Here is an 18,205-nt window from a genome sequence, read left to right as displayed (position 1 = left end):
TAAATTTAGCCCTAACCCTCAACTTGGGGCAGCAGCAGGAGCTCTGACTGCCCGTGGGCCCTGTCCCCACGCACCAGCTCTGCCTGCCCATGGGTCCTGTCCCCATGCCAGCGGGGGCAGCAGCAGCGGCTCTGCCTGCCCATGGGTCCTGTCCCCATGCCAGCGGGGGCAGCAGCAGCGGCTCTGCCTGCCCATGGGTCCTGTCCCCATGCCAGCGGGGGCAGCAGAAGCGGCAGCAGCAGGAGCTCTGACTGCCCGTGTGTCCTGTCCCCACGCACCAGCTCTGCCTGCCCCTGGGCCCTGTCCCCATGCCAGCGGGGGCAGCAGCAGAGGCAGCAGCAGAAGCTCTGACTGCCCATGGGTCCTGTCCCCATGCTACACTATTCTCTAAATAAAAGAGCACTACTGCCAGATCTTAAGAGTCTAAGAAATCTTTCTTTCGACTCCTCGGCTCACCGACCCCGCATCATGTGCACCCTACTTCCTTGGTGCCCTTTCTTCCTTCGGGAAGAAAGGCCCCGGGTTATAATCCTCAGATTTAAGCTCAGAATAAACTCACCCAAATTTTCATTTATAGATTGGTTATGGATTATTTTCGTCGACAGTTCTCAATTATGTCTGGGAAGATGGCTCCGCAGATCCCCAGAGGCTTTTGGACAGCAGCTGTGATGGTGATGCTGGTGGTGCTGAGCACCCCGGTGGTTGAGGGCAGAGACTCTGCACCTGAGTGCAGGGCAGCTGCTCCCCAGAGCCACCACCCTGGGGAACAGGCTCTGAGGGACCCGCGGGCTGGGGTGTGGGGGATTCTATGGTCTCAGGATACAGTCTTTCTATGGCAAAGAGAGCAATTTTACATTCTCATTTCCACCTTCTAATGATGAGGTGAGGACAATCCTCATCTCATGAATTCAAGCCTGGGAATGTTATAATGGGGAGGAGACAAAGTGTGCATCTACCACCAGCGCCAGGACCAAGGGAACTTGGGGTTATTTTTGAAGATATAAATTTCTCCAAAGAGGACACAGTGGGATTTCCCATTTCAGGGTGTCAACTAAATACCATGGGACTCTGGGTTGGGGGAAAATGTAGGGCAGCAATGGTCTCTGTAGTCTCATATTTGAGGAAGGACTCTACACTCCTGACTCTGAGTGGAGGGCTCGCGGAGGCGAACTCTGGGTATTTGAGTGAAGCTGACAGGGTGACCACAGACAGGAACTCTTAAGTTTCACTGATTTATGGTCGAATGGTAACTTGAGTGGGGTTCATGGTTTGAGTTGACAGTGGACTGAATTTAGCAGAAAGGAGAACGTAAACAAATGAAATAACACATACTGAGAAACCATTCACTTCAGACACAGATTAGTACCTCTATATAAATTCTCTCACAATCTTCCTAATACCCCATGTGTAGATGTTATGACTTCCTTTTATACAATTATACTTATGATATAGATACTCTAAGTAACCTGCCCAAGCTGGCAATTCTCACAGTTTAATTAGAATCCAATTTATCTAATTCAAATGTCTGTGCTCTTTCTGTGAATAAAATGTTCCTTTTTACCACTCAGGAGATGTCTGTCCCTTCTAAACACACAGGGGTGAGAGAGCCTCACACTGGGGTGAGGTAGGGGTGGCAAAAACTCAGAGTAAACCCAAGCATTGGAGGGAGGCATTTTGTCCAGGGACCAAGAGCAAATGCTTCTCAGGTAGAGGACAAGCTTAATTCTAGCCCTTTCTTGCCATTCCCTTGAACGCTTGTGCTCATGTCTTCGAGCTTCCCAGGAGTTCTATGGAGAATGGGATTTCATGTGAGAATGTCCTGATTCCTCCAAGTATGGGGATTAATGTAAAATAAACCCAACTGCCCTCTGTACTCAGTTCTCAGGTCGCAGGGCTTGCCCTTAGAGACAGGGCTCTCCTTTCCTCATATGAAGACAGTTCTGGAAGCCCTCAGAGCTGGGCGGGCCTGAGGAAAAGCTGCCTGAGGATGCCAGGCTTGCAGTGGGAGGCGCAGGGCCACGTTGGGCGGGAACCCAAGGTGGCAGCTGGGTTTCAGGTTTCTGCCACCCAATGGGCCGGGACCCAGAACGCGCCGGCACAGCGGCTACTGCGTTGGGCTGTGGGGCTGCGGCCTGACTGATGGCAGGGCTGTATTTCCCGCAGAGATTTTCCTGTTCCCGTTTAAGGGCCTGTGCTACTTCACCAACCGGACACAGCGGGTGCGGTTCCCGGTCAGAACTGGTGCGGAGTGTGAACAGATACATCTACAACCGGCAGGAGCACGTGCGCTTCCAGAGCGACGTGGGGGACTTCCAGGCGGTGACCGAACTGAGGCGGCCGGAAGCCGAGGCCTGGAACGGGCAGAAGGACGTCCTGGAGCAGCACCGCGCCTAGGTGAACAGGCTGTGCAGACACAACTACCAGGGGGAGGCCCCCTATACCTTGCAGCGCCAAGGTGACCGCCGGCCGCCCGCCCTCCGCGGGGCCCACCCTGGGCTCGGCCACATCCGCGCGGGGAGGGCGGGGCGGCCTCTGGGGCCTGAGCCTTGGACCCAGGGAGGGGACAGGGAGGCGGGCGCGTCCCGCGGCGGAGGGGCCGGGCCGAGGGCAGCACGGGGAGACCGAGTTCAGCAGCGCTGGAACGCTCCCCCCCAGAGGCGGGCCAGGCCTCCCAGTGTGGCGTCACTCTCTCTGCTCTTGTTTCCAGTAATTCTGCGCATCCCCGCCTCCTGCCCGCGGTGTGTGCGCTTCCTGGTTCCTCACTTCGCCTGAGCAGCGCCCTGTGCAGAGTTCCCTCCCTCCTCCCCGCCCGCCGCCCTGCTGTGAGCTCTCCCTGCAAGGCCCCTGTTCAGGGCTCCTGGGGCTGAGAGGCTTAACAGCTTGGCCTGGTGGCATTAGGGCTGCCCCATAGCTGCGCCAGGGCACCTGGCACGCGTGGTGTACAGGTCGTGACATATTTTAACTTTTTGGTTTCATATTGTTATTCATCTCAATTCTGTTTTCTTAAATGGCTATCACCAGTTCTGGACCTCTGAGGTGAGGGACTAATTATCCTTGTATGTCTAGTACCTGACACACTGACTGGCACAGTATGAGATCGATAAACTTTTGTAAAATTAATGAATGCATGTGCTCAGCTAGCCATCTACTTAGGCTCAAAAGAAAACAGAAGGGTAAGAAGACCCTTAAAAATGGACTTTCTTGATTATTCTTTACTATTTTGCTTAATGCTTTAAACTGTAATTGAGTTGGATCTAATTTAGAATTTGTGAGTGCAAAATCTGAGGAAAAAAGTCTTTGCTAAAAATAAAAACAACACTTAATGGTGTTGTAAGGCAGAATTTTAATTTCTTAGAAAAGTTCAACAAATAGCGCAACAGAAACAGCTGAAGTTTGGGAGTAAATAAATTGATGCTATTAAATTATTGAATAAAAATTCTTCCAGGTTTCTTTTGGCCTAGACCCTGCCTATCCTCCCTTCCCCCGCCCCTTCCTGCCCCATCACCATCTACTTCAGGGGTAGACAATTTAATGAGCACCTATTTCTAGGCAATTACCTTCCCAAACATCATCCGTATTTTGCTATTTAATTTCACAACTACCTTGTGTGTTAGGGATTAGCATCATCACCTTAATATGCTGATAATGGCACATAATAAACACTTGAAGCACTCAGCCCACAGTTAACCAGGTCCTGAAGCCTCCCCCAAATCCACAACAGTCATTATGTTCTTTACCACTTGTGTATAGAGTCTAATGGAAGGAAAGCCTCATTAAAGCCGATTATGACCAGAGCAGCGATATGAGTCTGTTCTTGCCTATTTTCAATGTTGGTGCGGCAAAATGATACTTTCAAAGGGACTGGAAGCTCCCTGATTAATCCCTAGTCTGACCACACTGTTAGCTTTGCACGTTCACATAACTTTTAGCTGACTTTTCACTCTTCTGTCATCTGACCCACATCCTAAAGCCACCAAGTACTTATATTTTTGCTCTTTCAGTTCTGTTTCATAAAAATTGTTGTAACATTTTTCTCTTGAATTTATGCTCTTTTTACTCCCAATCTGTTTAAGATGAACAGATTTTATAAGTCCATAAAGCTGGCCACGATTTCAGTCAGATTCCAGGAAGGAGAACCTGAACCAGAGTTAAAGTCCACACTGAAAGCATGATTCCCTCCAGATGATGGCTCATGGGTGCCCTTTAATCAGGATGCAGAGTCTGCCCGCTGGCCTCAGCAAGCCCCAGTTATACTTGCATGTTTACATTACATTCTCAGTAACCCAGGCCAACCTCTGCAAGAATCTCAGAATATTTTCTATAGAGAACATTCATGATAATAATGTCTGATTTCAGAACAAGGAAGTAATTCTTAATAGCAAGGGGATGGAGTAGTGTAGGCAGCTAGTAATTAAACTTGAATGTTAAAAGGAAATTAGGGAAAAAAAGAAAATGAGAGAATATAACATATTATCAAATAAAACACATAAAATATTTACTCTAGTTTCACACTAAGGGAATAAGGGAGATGCAATAAAATGGTTGGAGATGTGAAAGAGAGATGTGTAAAATAAGTAGGGAGAGGTGTATGGTATTTGACCATGAATAGCAATATCAGAAGATAAAGGAATTGAGGTATGGGCAAACATAATGTTTATCAGTGATATTTGTTTTCAAGGTTCCCTTTCTTTTCCTTCAAAAATTGCAAATTTTTGAAACAGCATTCATTTTAAAAAATTGTTTTTATTTTTATACATATATTGAGGTTGTATACAAACTCTGTTTTCTTTTTTTTTTGCAGAAGAAGATTTGCCCTAAGCTAACATCTGTTGCCAATCTTTCTCCTTTTATTTTTTTTCTACCTTTTTTTCCCCTGCAAAGCCCCAGTACATAACTGTGTATGGTTGTAAATTCTTCTAGTTCTTCTCTGTGAGCCACTGTCACAGCATGGCTACTGATAGACAAGTGGTGTGGTTCTGTGCCTGGAAACCAAACCCAGGCCACCAAAGTAGAGCATGCAGAACTTAAATTGCTAGGCCATCAGGGCTGGCTCCACATTCATGTTTTTCAGCTCTGTTACTAGATTGCAAGTTCTTAATGTCAGAGCCCATGGTCTGTTGTTTATCTTTGGATTCCCAGTGCTTGTCAAATTTATGTTTGTTGAATGGATAAATGAGCAAGTCAACAAATGAGTCAAATATAGGTGGTATATATGATGTGGAGATGGAAGTTCATGTATTTAATAATATACATTATTGTGAGGAGTTCACCATAGAATGCCATTTGAGCAAAGTTTAGGCTAAAAGCTGAGAGATGCTTTGTTGATCAGCGGCTTGTAAGAAGTGCTCTAACTCTCAAATTTTGTCAGTATTACAGGGTGAGAATTATGGAATCTAGCCTGTTTGAGAATCACTGCTTTGTAGGAAGGATGTGCTGGTCACTGTGCTCTGACTTTTTGGATGTGGAAATGTCTATACATGCTTAATTCCCAGTCCATGTCACTATTCATAGGGCCATGTGTGGTGTTGATGGTCCCCCAGCCAGTAGGAGAGAGTCAAAGCTGCTGGACTTTCTCTACTGTGGGGGCACTGGGACTAACAGAAAACAGTGTCACTGTCCTATCATGAGTCACTAGAGCTAATCCCAATGATCACCTTCAGTAGGTGTGGGGGGAAAGAAGTCTAAATTTATTATTTTTATTTTTTAAAAAATTTTATGAAGAGTGGCCTGTATAAAACAGCAATTTATAATTTTAAAGTGGTTCTTTTTTTTTTTATCAATTTGATCAACAGAAGAACTCCCATTGGATGATTACTGTTGTCTCTTGAGACTCTGAAAAGTAAACTGACAAATGTGTTTATTCAAGCTAATAAAGTGGCCAAGTTTATCCACTCTGCTACCAAGGAGTCATCCATTGCAGGAGCCAGAAGGGTAAGGCGCTGTGGGGAAAGGGGGAAGATGAGCTGTGACTGAGACCCTCTGTTCAGGGGTCCTCTGCCTCTAGATGTTCAGGGAGGCCTCTTCCTCCTGACCCTGTATGAAGGAGGCTGGGCTGGTGGTGGGAGGAGATGGAACAACCTAGGGGGAGACATTGGAACCTGATTTCACTGGTTGAAAGGTATTCCGACCACAGAGGTGACTGGTGGAGTGTGTTCTAGGACTTCCTTCCAGTTCATCATGTCTTACTGGCTCTTTTCTGAAAGCTTCCTCCTTTAAGAGGGTCAGAGTATAGCCTTCCCTTCCTTCTAGGGACAGTTTCATTCATTCTGGGGGATTTAGCTCATAACAGTTAACACCTTGTGGTCGATGGGTAGGAGGGAAATAAATTTTCAATGAAGCTACATGTCTCATTTCCCTGTGGGGGAAGAGAGGGACTGGCTGTTTCTTTAATGAGAACTTTCTCCCTATAACTTCCTTTGTAGGACCTCGTGGGCCTTCGCCAGCAGGTACTATTTCTGCTTGGATTCAGTGGGGGTGTGGTGACAGGTAAAAGAGGGAAGGGCTGAGGTGAGCATACCTGGGCACGATGGTCTTGGTTCATGGCCTTTTCCCTGCTGCCAGAATCAAGGTTGGGGGAGAAGTTTACCTGGTTTCTGTAGGACGCTCCCAAGGTGGTTCCCCAGAACCAGACCATCACTTTGGTGGCATCTTTCTGCCAAAGTGGGACCCAGGGCCACACCTTGGGTGTTAGACACCAGGATGATGCCTATTTTGTGCCACATATTGGTAGGTACTGATTGTGTGCATTTATAAGTGACTGAAATAGGCTGCTAGTGGTGGAAAGGAGATGACTTATCATCTCCTTTACTAAAAGGAGTGAAATCTTTGTATCCTCCAAAAGGATAACAGCTGATTCCCCGCCTGCCACACATCTGCATGGAGCGGAAGTGCTGTGTCCTCTTTAGCTGATTTCACTTTTACACAGATACTGGGGGAGGTGATGATGATGTGCCCTGGACCTCAACTTTCTCTGTCTGATGCTGCAGGGCCCCAAATGGGAGGGGAGAGGGTGCATCTCTCAGGATGCCGTGTGCTGATTGCTCTCTGTTTCTCTTTTACAGGGCTCCTGCACTGACTCTTGAGGATACTTCGACAGGTATTGGTTTTTGCTCTTCTGTAATGCTTGTCTGTCTTTGCTAAGAATTCCCAGCTGCCTGTATCAGCCTGTCCACTTCTAAGATCGGAGTCCTACAGTGATTCTGATGTGGTCTCCTGGTAACCTGCTGTGACCCTTGCCCTATGGATGTGACTGTGATGCTGCTTCTTACAATGACCCCAGAGCCTTTCTAGACACAGATATAGAGGCCCCTGGTGGTGCAGTGAACCAAACTGATGGTTCAAATACAACTTGGTAGGTCACATTGATAGAGGTCAATTTTTATTTTTGAAAAAGTATAACCAGCAATAAAAGTACTATTTTTGATTCCAAATGATAGAAACCCAACTCAGGTTTACTTTGCTCATATTACAAGGAAGCCTGGGTCAACTTGATTTTGGAAGTAATTAGATCCAGAAATTTAGTGAGGTCTTTATCCCTCTCTTCTCTTTCTGTTATATCGCTATCTGTGCACCTTTCTCTCTTTCTCCATGTCTCTCTTTGTCCTTGTATATTTCTTTCAATGTGTCTGTTTCTATGTCTGTATCTGCATCTCTGTCTCTCTTGTGTCTCTTGCTCTTTCATTGTATTTCTGCCTCTGTCTCTCTCTCATTTTTCTCTGTCTGCACCCTCGCACTATTCATCTGCATCTCTTTACCTCTCTGTTTCTTCTCGTATCTCTATTTTGTGCATCTCTCTTTCTCATCACCTCACATCTTATCTCATCTTTGTTTCTGTGTGTGTGTGTGTGTGTCTGTTGTGTGTTTCTAGAGTGTATACCAAATTTTGAACAATTTTAGGAAAGATTCTGATTGGCCAAGCCTGAGTAACAGGCACACCTTTCTCAAAAACATCATGTACATGGAGTTGAAATAGCCAGCCTTGTGTCTACCCCCTCTGCCTTATTGGGAGCAGAGATTGGACTTCCAGATCTTGGTGATGCTGTAAATGACTCCCCGTTGTGAAGATGTCTACACCTGCCATGTGGCGTACCCTGACCTCCAGAGCCCTATCACAGTGAAGTGACATAAAGGGCAATTTTGTTTATTTATAGCATGGACCCCAGGAGATAAATGGCAGAGCTCCCTGTCTTTCTAGGGTCCCTTCTAACGGGTGCCAACTTAAAATCCCTCCTAGTCCTTGTCTCCTGCCCAGTTACCTGATGACCCTGCTGAGCTAGAATTCTCAGATGATAGTGCTCCCCTTGCCTGTGGATATGGTGACTTGTTGATTCCCAAAGACATTCTCTTCCCAGATGTTAGGATGATCACTACACACTGGGTTCTTTTGTCATGGCCCAGCATTGAATGTTGGTCTCCATCTCAGTCTTTGGGTCTTGACATTAAGACAAGTGGCTAAGAGCTTCTCTCTGAGGTTATGGTAGCTCATGCCACTGAGGAGCCAGCATCCTCTCCTCCCTGCTCCCTCACCCACCCATAGGGCCTGAGGAGCCAATAGCAGGTCCTTTCCTCTCTTGGGTGAGGTGAGAATGAAAACTAGCCTTCCTTGGGGCCTTCCTCTTCCATCTCTAGGCTGTAATGCAGGTTGTCAGACATGAGCACTTATGACTGTGTGAACGAATACTGACACTCAGGACTCTGCTCCCCAAGGTCATAGTCTAAATCTACCCAGAACAAGATGCTGAGTGGCCAGAGGTTTTGTCATCTTCCTCAGAGTGGGCCTTGTCAGTCACCATAGGAGTCAAGAGGGAGTGACACTCTCGGGGAAGTGAGAAGGACTTGTGCTGGTTATCCAGGGAGCCCTTGGTCTCTATAAGTTCTTTGCTGGTGACCCTGCAAATACAAGAGGCAGGGCTAGAGATTGAACCAGAGACATTGAGATTTGACTTTTCTACTTGAAACTTAAGACCTATTATCGTGGTGAGTGGTAGAGAATACTCTAAGACATTCTTACAGTTCGACATTGTTACACTGGCCCCATGCTAGAAGATTCCTTCTTAATGAGGGCCAGTATCTTCTTTCCTTCCTTTCAGTGACAGTTTCATAGATGCAACTATTTTTTGCACCAGGATTTCTTTGCGTAATCTTTAATTGATAATTTAATCAAAAAAACAAGTACATCCTTGGGGGCTGGCATGGTGACGTAGTGGTTAAGTTCGTGCGCTCTGCTTCAGCAGCGGTCTGGGGTTTCCAGGTTCGGATCCTGGAGGGAACCTAGCACTGCTTGTCAAGCCACACTGTGTTGGCATCCCACATAAAATAAAGGGATATTGGCACAGATGTTAGCTCAGCATTAATCTTCCTCAAGCAAAAAGAAGAAGATTGGCAACAGATGTTAGGTCAGGGCAAATCTTCCTCACAAAAACCCCCAAAAACCAAAAAAATAAACAAGTGCATCCTTTATAAACAAGTTTGCTCACAACAGGGGCTGAGTCTTAGTAGACACATACCTTGGAGAAAAGTGTATGAGGGTACTAGAGAACTACCTACTAATTGTGAGTATTTGGTCTTACCTTCAATCAAATGACAAGATTTCCTTCTAGTCTAATAATATTAATAATAATTATTAATAATATTCTTCTAATAATATTCCATTGTGTATATACCACGTCTTCTTTATCCATTCATCTGTTGACAGATACTTAAGTTGTTTCTATATCTTAGCTATTGTGAATGATGCTGCTGTGAACATGGGAGTGCAGATAGCTCTTCGATATCCTGTTTTTATTTCCTTTGCATATATATACAGAAGTGGGATTGCCAGATCATGTGGTAGTTGTATTTTTAATTTTTTGAGGGACCTCCATACAGTTTTCCATAGTGGCTATATCAATTTACATTCTTGCCAACAGGGCACAAGAGTTCCCTTTTCCCTACATCCTCACCAGCACTTGTTATCTCTTGTCTTTTTGATAACAGTCATTCTAACAGGGATGAGGTGATATTTCATGTTTTTAATTTGCATTTCCCTGATGATTAGCCATGTTGAGCATCTTTTCATGTACCTGTTGGCCATTTGTATGTCTTCTTTCGGAAAATGCCTGCTCAGTTCCTCTGCCGATTTTTCAATTGGATAGTTTGTTTCTTTGTTCTTGAGTTTTGTGAGTTCCTTATATATTTTGGATATTAACTTTTTGTCAGATAGATGGTTTGTAAGTATTTTCCCCCCTTCTGTAGGTTGCCTTTTCATTTTGTTGATTGTTTCTTTTGCTGTGAAGAAGCTTTTTAGTTTGATATAGTCTCGCTTGTTCACTTTTGCTTTTGTTGCTTGTGTTTGTGGTGTCATTGCCAATGTCAATGACAGTGTCAAGGAGTTTTTTCCTGAAAGTTCTGTGGTTTCAGGTCTCACATTTAAGTTTTTTATCTGGTTAACTTTTGTGAGTGGTGTAATATAGGAGTCCAATTTCTTTTCTTTTTGAAATTTAAATTTTATTTTTTATTCTTCTGTTTTTCGATATACAAATGATATATAACATTGTATGGATTTAAGGCATATGGCATAATGATTTGATATATATATCTCAAAATATATATATATATTGCAAAATGATTACCACAATAAGTTTAGTCAACATCCATCACCTCATATAGTTACAGAAAGTTTTTTTTCCTTATGATGAGAACTTTTAAGATCTTCTCTCTTAGCAACTTTTAAATATATGATACAATATTGTTTACCATAGTCATCATGTGCACGTTACATCCCCAGTACTTATTTGTCTTATAATTGGAAGTTTGTACCTTTTGACTGCCTTCACCTAATTCCCCCAACTCCTGCCTTTGGCAATCACAAATCTGATCTCTTTTTTTAATAAGTTTGGTTTTTTTAGACTCCACATATGTATAAGATCATAAGTGTTTGTCTTTCTCTGTCTGACTTATTTCACTTAGCATAATTCCCTAAAGATCCATCCGTGTTGTCGTCAATGGCAGGATTTCCTTCTTTTTATGGCAGAGTAGTTTTCCATTGTATGAGCATACTCACTACATTTTCTTTATCAAATCCTCCATTGACAGGTTGTTTCCAAGTCTTGGCTGTTGTCAAGAATGCAGCAATGGACATGGGGGTGCAGATATCTCTTTGACACAGTGTGTTTGTTTCCTTGAGGTATATACCCCCAAGTGGAATTGCCAGATCATATGGTAATTCTATTTTTAGTTTTGTGAGTAACTTCCATGCTGTTTTCCATAGTAGCTGAACCACTGTACGTTTCCACGAACAGTGCACAAGGGTTCTCTTATCTTCACATCTTCACCAGCATTTATCGTTTATCTTTCTGATGATAACCCTCCTAACAGATGTGAGATGATAGCTCATTGTGGCTTTGGTTTTCAATTCCCTGATGATTAATGATGTGGAGGACATTTCCGGGCACCTATTGGCCATTTAAATATCTTCTTTGGAAAAATGTCTATTCAGGTCCTTTCCCCATTTTTTAATTAGATTATTTGCATTTTTGCTATTAATTTGTATGAGTTCTTTGTATATTTTGGATATTAACTCCTTATCATATGTGTGGTTTGCAAATATTTTCTCCCATTCCGTAGGTTGCCTATTCATTTTGCTGATTGTTTCTTTTGCTGTGCAGAAGTGTTTCAGTTTGATATAGTCCCACTTGTTTATTTTTATTTTGTTGGTTATACTCTAGGTGTCATATCCAAAAAATCATTGCCAGGACCTATGTCAGTTAGCTTTTTCCCTATCTTGTCTTCCAGGAGTTTTAGATTTTCAGGTCCTACACTTAAGTCTTTAATATATTTTGAGTTAACTTTTACATGTGGGGTAAGATAAGGGTCTAGTTTCATTCTTTTACATGTGAATATCCAATTTTGCCCACACCATCTATTGAAGGCACTGTGTTTTCTCTACTGAGTAATCTTGGTTCCTTTGTCAAATATTAGGTAACTGTATATGCATGGGTTTATTTCTGCGCTCTCAATTGTGTTCAATTGGTCTATGTGTCTGTTTTTATGCCAGTACCATATTGTTTTGATTACTCTAATTTTGTGATATAGTTTGAAATCAGGAAATGTGACACCTCTTGCTTTGTTCTCTTTTCCTTGGAGTGCTTAGGAATCTTTGGTGTCTTCTGTGTTTCCATACAAATTTTATGATTGCTTATTCTATTTCTGTGAAAAATGCCATTGGAATTGGTTAGAGATTATAATGAATCTGTAGATGGATTTGTGTGGTACGGACATTTTAACAGTATTAATTTTTCTGAACCATGAACACAGGATATCTTTCCATTTATTTGGGTCTTCTTCAATTTCTTTCATCATTATCTTTTAATTTTCTGTGTACAGATATTTTACCCTCTTGATAGGTTAAATTTATTCCTAAGTATTTTATTGTTTTTCACAGTATTGTGAATGGGGTTGTCTTCTTTATTTCTTTTTCAGATCATTTGCTGTTAATGTACATAAATGCAGTGGATCTGCATGTTGGTTTTGTATCGTCCAAACTTCCTGAATTTATTGACTAGTTCTAACAGTTTTATGGTGGGGTCTTTAGGATTTTCTATGAGTAAGATCACATAGTCTGCAAACGGAGACAATTTTACTTCTCTCTTTCTAATTTGAATGCCGTTTATTTCTTTTTCTTGCCTGATTGCTCTGGATAGGACTTTCAGTGCTCTGTTGAATAGGAGTGGTGAGAGTTAGCACCCTTGCCTTGTTCTTGATCTTAGAGGAAAAGCTTTCAACTTTTCGAGGTTATTGAGTATGATGTTAGCTGTGGGCTTGTCATATAGGGCCTGTATTATGTTGAGGTATATTCCTTCTACCCAATTTGTTGAGAGTTTTTATCATGAAAGGATGTTGTATTTTTTCAAATGCTTTTTCTAAAGCTATTGAGATGATCATAAGACTTTTATGTTTTAATCTATTTTGTGGTGTTTTGCATTTATTGATTTGCATAGGTTGAAACATCCTTACATCCCAGGGGTAAATCCCTCTTGATCAGAGAGTATGATTCTTTTAATGTGCTGTTGAATTCAGTTTGCTGATTTTTTTTGAGAATTTTTGCATCTATTTTGATCAGGGACATTTCCCTTTCTTGTAGTGTGTGTCTTATCTGGCTTTTGGTAATGCGGGTCTTGTAAAATGAATTTGGGACTGTTGTCTCCTCTTTAATTTTTTGGAAGAGTCTGAGAAGCGCTGGCATTAATTATTCTTTAAATGTTTGGTGGAATTCACCAGTGAAAATGTCTGGGCTTTATTTTGTTAGGAGGTTTTTGGTTAGTGATTCAATCTCCTTACGTGCTATTGATTTGTGCAGATTTTCTATGTAAGAATCAGTCTTTATTGGTTGTATGTTTCCAGGAATTTATGTATTTCTTCTAAGTTATCCAATTTGTTGGCATATAATTGTTCATAGTAGTCTCTTATGATACTTTATATTTCCATGGTATCAGTTGTAATGTCTCCTCTTTCATTTATAATTTTACTAATTTGAGTCACGTGTCTTTTTTTATTAGTCTAGGTAAAAGCTTGTCCACTTTATCTTTTCAAAAAATCAAGTCTTAGTTTCCTTGGCCTTTTCTATAGTCTCTTAACCCCTATTTCTGCTGTCATCTTTATTATTCCTTTCCTTCCGCTGACTTTGGGCTTAGTTTTTCTTTTTCTAGTTCCTGAGGGGTAAGTTAGGTTGCTCTTTTGGGATCTTTTTTCTTAATGTGGGCATTTATGACTAGAAAGTTCCCTCTTTATAAGAACTGTCTTTGCTGCATCCCATAAGTGGTATTTACATTTTTATTTATCTCAAGATATTCTTTGATTTCTCTTTTGATTTCTTCTTTGAACCATTGGTTGTTCAGGATGTGTTCTTTAATTTCCACATACTTGTAGAAATTCCAGCTTTCCTCTTGTTTTTTATTTCTCATTTCATACTGTTGTGGTTGGAAGAGATACTTAATATGATTTCAATCTTCAATTTATTAAGACTTGTTTTGTGACCTAAGATATGATCTATCCTGGACAATATTCCATTTGCACTTGAGAAGAAGTGTATTCTGTTGCTGTTGGATGAAATGTTCTGTATATGTCTGTTAGGTCCATTTGGTCTAAAATATAATTGAAGTTCATTATTTCCTTATTGATTTTCTGTCTGCATGATCTAGCCCTTGTTGAAAATAGGCTATTGAAGTCCCCTACTATTATTGCACTGTTGTCTATTTCTCCCTTCAGATCTGTTGGTATTTGCTTAATATACTTAGGTGCTTCTATGTTGGGTATGTATATACTTATGATTGTTATATCCTCTTAATGAATTGACTTCTTTATCTTGTCTAATGACCTTCTTTGTCTCTTTGACAGTTTTTCACTTAAAGTTTATTTTGTGTTTTGTAAGTATAGCTACCGCTGGCCTATTTTGGTTTCCACTCTCATGGAATACCTTTTTCCATCTCTTTGCTTTGAGCCTATGTGTGTCCTTAAAGTTGGAGTGAGTCTCTTGTAGGCATCATATAGTTAAGACTTTTTTGCTGTTGATTGTTTTTTTAATCCATCCAGCCACTCTATGCTGTTTATTGGAGAATTTAATCTGTTTATGTTAAGAGTAATTATTGATAGGAGAGTCGTTACTAAGCCATCTTATTGTTTTCTGGCTGTTTTGTAGTTCCCTTATTCTTTTCCTCCTCTCTTGCTGCCTTCTTTTGTAAAATTGATGAATTTCTGTAGTGGTATGCCATGATTCCCTTCCTTTATCTTTTGTGTATCTACTGTAAGTTTTTGCTTTGTTGTTACCATGAGGCTTACATAAAATATATATATAATAGTAATCTATTTTAAACTGACAACAACTTAACTTCAATTGCATAGAAATACTCTCCCCTTTTCCTTTCTCCCATTATATTTTTGATGTCACAGTTTATCTCTTTTCATTTTGTACATTCATTAAAAAATATTATATCTACAGTTATTTTGAATACTTTTTTCTTCAATCTTATACTACGTTTAAGTGGTTAATACATCACCATATTACAGTTATCAAAGTATTCTGAATTTGACTATATACTCACCTATACCAGCGTGTTTATATTTTCATCTGTTTTTGTGTTATTAATTAGTGTCCTTTCTTTTCAGGTTGAAGAACTCATTTCAGCATTTCTTGCAAAGCAGGTCTAGTGGTGATGAACTCTCTCAGATTTTGTTTGTCTGGGAAACTCTATTTCTCCTTCACTTGTGAAGGATAACTTTGTCAGCTACAGTATTCTTGGTTGGCAGTTTTTTCTTTCAGTAATTTTGATTATATCACCCCCTCTCCCCTGACTTATAAAATATATGTTGAGAAATCTGCTGATAGCCTTATGGGGATTGCCTTAAGAATTACAAGCTTCTTTACTATTGCTGCTTTTAAAATTATTTCTTTGTCTTTGATTTTTTACTGTTTTATTATAATGGGTCTTAGAGAAGATCTCTAAATTGGGTTTATTTCTTGACCTATAGCTTCACAAACTTTGATATCCAAATCTCATCCCAGAATAGGGAAATTCTCAGCCATTGTTTCTTTAAATAAGTTTTGTGTCCCCTTCTGATTCTGGCACTCTAGTCATCCAGAGTGTTAGGTTTTTTGTGTTTTTTTTGAGGAAGATTAGCCCTGAACTAACATCTGCTGGCAATCCTCTTCTTTCTTGCTGAGGAAGACTGGCCCTGAACTAACATCTGTTCCCATCTTTCTCAACTTCATATGTGGGACACCTATCACAGCAAGGCTTGACAAGCAGTACATAGGTCCACAGCTAGGATCTGAACCAGTGAACCCCAGGCCTCCAAAGCAGAATGTGCGAACTTAACCACAGTGCCACTGGTCTGGCCCCTCAGAGTGTTACTTTTGATGATATTCCATAGACACCTAGGTTTTCTCACTGCTTTTCATTTGTTTTTCTTTTTCTGCCTTGACTGGATAGTTTCAAAGTTCCTATCTCCTAATTCATAATTTCTTTCTTCTACTTGACCCTGTCTGCTGTTGATGCTCTCTATTGCATTTTTTTCATTTCTCTTATTGTATTTTTCATCTCCAGAATTTCTGTTTGGTCCTTTTTTGTGATTTATATTTCTCCATTAAACTCCTTTTGTTCATGTATTGTTTTCTTGATTCCATTGAATTGTTTTCTGTGTTCTATTTGAGCTTCCTTAAAATAGCTATTTTGAATTCTCTATTGGGTAAATCACAGATCTCGATGCCTTGGCCCCAGTTACTGGGAGGTTATTTTGATCCTCTGGTGGTGTCATGTTTCCTGATTTTTAATGTTCCTTTAGGTCCTGCATTACTGTCTTTGCGTTTAAAGTAGCAGTTATCTCCAGTCATTATTAACTGACTTAAATATAGAAATATCTTTCACCAGTCTTGCTAGGGACATGAGGCTTTTTCAGACCTTCTATGCATATGCCTGCACCACACTTCTTGGTCCTTCCTGTGGAAGAATTCTTAAGCTTGTATGCTTTGTCTAGATCTTGCAGCATCCTGGGCTGGGTGCTGACAGTCTCCCTTCTGCTTTTGCAAGGGTAGAGCTAAAGCTTAAGTTTGTGTTCTCTCATTGGCCTGCAGATTTTGGCTATCTTTCTGCACTACTTACTAGTTGTTTGCCTAAGCTCGTTCTTGCTGCCATTGGTTAGAGTGCAGAGAGAGTTAACCACAGCTTGAGGATGTGTGGGTAAGATTCACGGAGTGTTGGGGGTGCCTGTGGTCCATTTGGTGGGACCCACTGGTGAGGGATCCCTGGTGGCTCAAGCGTAGACTTCTTGGTGGAGTCCATGACACAGTTATTAGGATCTGTGCCCCTTAAATATCCTCCAAGAGTCCTATCTGCTGCTCTCCCAGCCTTTTCCCACCCTCGGTAATGCAATGCAACTCATGACTCTCTACTCTGGATGGAGTGAGAGAGATATGGTCCTCTTTCGCAGCAACTTGCACAGCTGTGGAGGCCAGGCACTCACTCACACTCTCTTACATTCCCCATGGGAGAGATCACAGGTTAAGAAAGTCTCTCTTGGCACTGAGTTGTGCCACCTTTTGGAGGAGTGCTGATGCAGGTAAAGTCAAACTGTTCCTCTTCCCCTCTCCTGTGCATCCAACCTTGTCTTTCTTTGCTTCAGTGGTATGCTGGAACTTCTCTGCTGGAAACCTGGACTTCCACAAAGGCTCTCTTGTCTGTGGGTGATTGTCTAAAACAGTGTTCTCCAGGGGCTCCTGGACCAGGCTCAGAGGGGCTAAAGCCAGTTCACAGGCCATTACAGGGTCCCTAGCTTGAAGTGAAGTCTGTAAGCCTGTTACCAGATGCATAGGTTGGTGAGACTCCTCCCGAGTCCCTTAGTGTATGGTGCTGGGTCTTAAAACTTCCACAAAGGCAGTTTTGCCCGTGGATAAACGCCAGTTGTTAAGAGTGGGATATGAAGGAGAGATGGTCTTATTCGGCCATGTTGCTGATGTCATTCCCCAAGTGCATTTCTATTTCCTGATTTACAACCTCACTTTACTAAGTCATATCCTTAACTGACTTCCAATAAAATTATGCGTGGTAGGTAAATTTTAGATTCTTTCTTGTTTAACAGTATTTTTGTTCATTCTTTGTGCCTTATTGTGATTTTCAAAAGGTATACATTTATTAATAGAAAATAGTTTTCCTTTAGAACTTGAGGGCCTTCCTTATTATCTTAATGATAGAAGTATCTGGCAGTCTGACTTTTAGTCTGTTGTCAGGTTGTTTTATTTTGTTTTCTCCCACTGGGATAATTTATGCTTTTCCTTTAACTCTTGAGGTTCTCAAATTTTTAAAATGATGTATTTAGTGATGAATCTTTTTTTCATTAATTTTGCTAAATATCTGAAAACCCCATTATGTGTAAAGAATTAGGTCTATTATATCTGGGAAATTTTCTCTTATGATTTGTTTTGGTAATCTTCTTTTTCATTTCTCTTTTTCTCTCTTTAGCTCTCTTACTTGATGTTGGACTTCCTGGGTCTATTCTCTGTGTCTTATCTTTTCTACAATATATTACACTTCTTGTTGTTGTTGTTTGTTTTTTAAAGCTTGGCATCTGAGCTAACAACTGTTGCCAATCTTCTTTTTACTTTTTCTTTTTCTCCCAAAATTCCCCCAGTACAAGGCTGTATATTTTAGTTGTGGGTCCTTCTAGTTGTAGCATG

General features: G+C 41.4%; 1 protein-coding gene across 2 annotated transcripts in view; it reads left to right on the top strand.

The window, feature by feature from the left end:
• The first annotated feature begins 2,017 nt into the window (after window positions 1–2,017).
• The window catches only part of LOC100052006 (MHC class II DR-beta chain), a 99,421-nt gene continuing 83,233 nt past the window's right edge, over window positions 2,018–18,205 (top strand). Inside the window, exons 1-4 of one of the 2 annotated variants that reach the window (XM_070245391.1) lie at window positions 2,018–2,394; window positions 5,793–5,931; window positions 6,423–6,446; window positions 7,062–7,096. The gene's annotated coding sequence lies outside the window, so the exon portion shown is untranslated. The remainder of the gene's footprint in view (window positions 2,395–5,792; window positions 5,932–6,422; window positions 6,447–7,061; window positions 7,097–18,205) is intronic. The other variant, XM_070245393.1, reaches the window with a different exon arrangement.

The sequence above is a fragment of the Equus caballus genome, chromosome 20 (genome assembly GCF_041296265.1).
Source record: "Equus caballus isolate H_3958 breed thoroughbred chromosome 20, TB-T2T, whole genome shotgun sequence".
NCBI classification, from domain to species: domain Eukaryota; kingdom Metazoa; phylum Chordata; class Mammalia; order Perissodactyla; family Equidae; genus Equus; species Equus caballus.
This window is presented reverse-complemented; position numbering and strand designations above follow the sequence as displayed.